Source organism: Bactrocera latifrons, unplaced genomic scaffold (assembly GCF_001853355.1).
Source record: "Bactrocera latifrons isolate USDA-ARS-PBARC rearing strain unplaced genomic scaffold, ASM185335v1 scaffold_350, whole genome shotgun sequence".
NCBI lineage: Eukaryota > Metazoa > Arthropoda > Insecta > Diptera > Tephritidae > Bactrocera > Bactrocera latifrons.
In genome coordinates, this window is record NW_017536991.1 from 259,166 (window position 1) to 262,465 (window position 3,300).

Consider the following 3,300-nt stretch of genomic DNA (forward strand, 5'->3'; position numbering starts at 1 on the left):
ACAGAATAGTTCCCCAGAACCAGGTTCGAGCACTAATCAGCAGTTCGTCTCAACTGCACATATACGACCAAAACTATTGGGGCGTGCATTGAACSTACTTGAAGACCTGTMAGGGTTCGGACGGAGACGGGGGTRAGAACAGCTATAGCCTGCCAGACATTTCGGTAAGATTACTTACTGAGGTGACAGAATGCTGCTCTCATCAGCCGTTTTGTTATAACTGTTCCATTTCGGGTTTCCAGTAAAACATAAACATTTTTTTACTGGTCTCGATTATCATGGACCCTTGCCCGGTTTATTCGCACGTTAGGCCTTTCTCTAGTGGGTAGTTTTTTTCATCGGTGGTTTTTGTGGACGATTATTTAAAAACGGCATTTTGAGCCAAGCCCTCCTCTCCTCMAGCGCTTRGTTGGAGTCTGCGTATTATTAGCCYCAGCTAATATACYTAGYATAGGYCTTCCACTATTCGCCAACTCTGACCCCGGTAGTAGCTTSAGCTCCACCTKYTTTATAGCCSTGGTTCCAACAGACCTTAATCAAGTCAATTAGCGACTCTTTTTTATATAGTATGCACTAAGTGCTGTTTTCTCAATGTCTGGTAAGTAACCAGTAAATTTACCAGTAATTAATTGGTTAGGTTAACTAGAACTTAACTRGGTTCTAAGGTATATAGTATGTAATATGATACGAAATTAACAAAACGCTTTGAAATTACTTAAAAATTCGAAAATAATTTATAGCAWTCTAAATTTAATAAAGTGTTCCTTGTTATTCTAATCATCCTCTTTCTTATATTTCGTAAATAGTATTAATTTCGTCTAAATTCATGAATTCCCATTTCAGCTGTCGACAAGTTTGGCACACAAGCAGAATTCTTCTTTTTGTACAAAAGTGATACAATTCAGGTAGAGAAAAAGTTCTTATTGTTGTAGTGGTTTTCTTGTCCCCGCTTAGGTAGTTCAGGTTGGTTGTTATCGATATCATATATATCGGTAGACCTGGAAACGGTGCTGCCTGCTGTGTGGTCGGATAAGGGTTTGCTGGGCATGCAAAGAGGTGGTTAGAATAGTTCGGGGACTCATTGCATGCTGCACATGTTTCTGGTATGAGTTGACAATTATTTTTTTTTCTTTGTTGGGTGCGAAGCCTGGTCGGCGTACTGTTTGTTGACGTCGACGTCGACCTAGGAAGTGAGGTAGTACTTGAAGCGGTTGCAACTTTATTTATAACAGTTTGTCAAGATCCATTAAAGTACCCCAATCTAAACGACACTGCGGTTCAGAATATTCATAATAATAGTTTTTATTTWATATACAATTTACATATTTAAGTATACATAAATGAATACTATGTATCGTAATGGTCGGCGTGAGGAAACGAATTAAACGAATACCCAACTTCAACACAGTAGCTCACTGGGACGAGGGGCATATATTCATACATATGTATATGTTGATCTTAAAAAATAAAAGTAACTCTTTATTCGCTATATTAAATATCCAGAGAAATATTATTAAATCACTTTAATTCCCATAAATTGCTGGTTTGTCTAATGTTCGGCTATTTCCGAACATACGAACTTTTTCGTTCTTATATTTTTTGTTTTTACTTTTCCCAAACAGACCATCTTAAGAGAGTAGCTTGCTATTTATTTGTAAAGTATATGTTAGGTTAGGTTAATCTAGTACCAGTTTTGGTCCTTTGCGATACCAGATGGAGTTCAGTTGCTTAGTACAAGAGAAATAGTCATCATTTAAGATGCCTGCGCTTGACGCGAATTTTAACAGACACTGTGGCCTCACTATCGATACCCTGTCTCTTATACACATCTAGATGTGTATAAGAGACAGCAGTGTATCTTACCGCGGGACAAGTGCACAAGCGCTGATCCATTGTTTCCCTGATGCCTCGCTCTAAACATTTCCTGCAGTCTTCTCGGCCTGTCAACCCCATTCTGCGGTTGTGTGTCGCCACCAGGSCAGTGGCCAGTTAGTATTCCTACAATGTCTGCTATCGAGTGCCATAAGGAATTTTATGTACTCTCGATCTACTGTTTTGCACGTGACTTTGCAGTTTTGCACACAGGTAGCTCGTTCCATCGGGTTTTAATTTTTTTTTCTGTTTATATCGTCATATAGGCAATGCATGGGTTTCCCAGTTTAATCAKGTTTTTGTGTGTTTGCCGTACACCACTCTAGACAATCTCGTTCACTATTTAATTGCCGTCGATGATTTTGTGAACAGGGACTTCATAGAAGTGAAATTGCTTGCTTTCGTCTGCTTCTCAGGACACTTCTGGCCGATAGCCGATACGAGGTTACTTCCTTGATTGCTGTTTGGCTGTCTACATCGATATTGACTCTGGAGTTGCCGTCATGTGCATTAGAGGCCAGCTCCGCAGCTTTCGTGCAAGCAAAGATCTCAGCTTGAAATATACTGCAATGGTCGAACACTTTTTTCCTCAAAAACTTCAGGAGAGAGAACTTTAAACAGAGTGGTCGTTAGGAAGTCAAAATACATTTCACTTACCTCTTATTGAAAGTCCCGTTTTCCATATAGTGTTTTGTTTTTTTTTTGCATGGTTTTGCGTATGACGTTTTCTGAACCGTTAACTGTCAGCGTAACTGCAATCCTTTCAACAGTGTGCTAACAAATTCTCTCCTTAACACYTCTTCTGTACCATAAACATACCCCGCTACAAAAATACCTTTAATTACCCCTGATAGGACGTCATGTCTTTTAACTCATTTCTCTCATTGCGAGCTACTAGTGAAATAAATATATAATTAAGCTCGACATTTTGCTTGACCTCCATCAGACACTTTTTGGGCACACTTTCATAACTACGATTAAATAGAAGTTGGTAGAAAATGTTTCTTTGGAAGTATTTCTGTGTACATTTCAGGCTAGAAATGATACCTCCAATTCTATTATTCTGCTCTGGGCAACATAAAGCCCTATACGTTAGAGTTATCTTGAAGTGTGGATTTTACTCATTTTGCTCATAAATTAAACTCAGTAAATTATTTCTTTTTTCACGCCATAATTTGCAGTCAYTAAGTTTCTCAGGTCTTCAATCATATTTGTACATATGTATATAATATATGTATGTTGTTGCTACATAGTTGATAAGCACCAGATACTCTGAGCACACACCCTCTCCACAAAAAGAGGTGGAGCTAAGCGACWAGCTTCTCGTTTAAGAGAGTGTAACGCAGAGAGTCGCTGGCTTTTACATTCAAATACGTTTCCACAATACAAATTTATATGCATGTTGATACATGTACACAGATGTATATA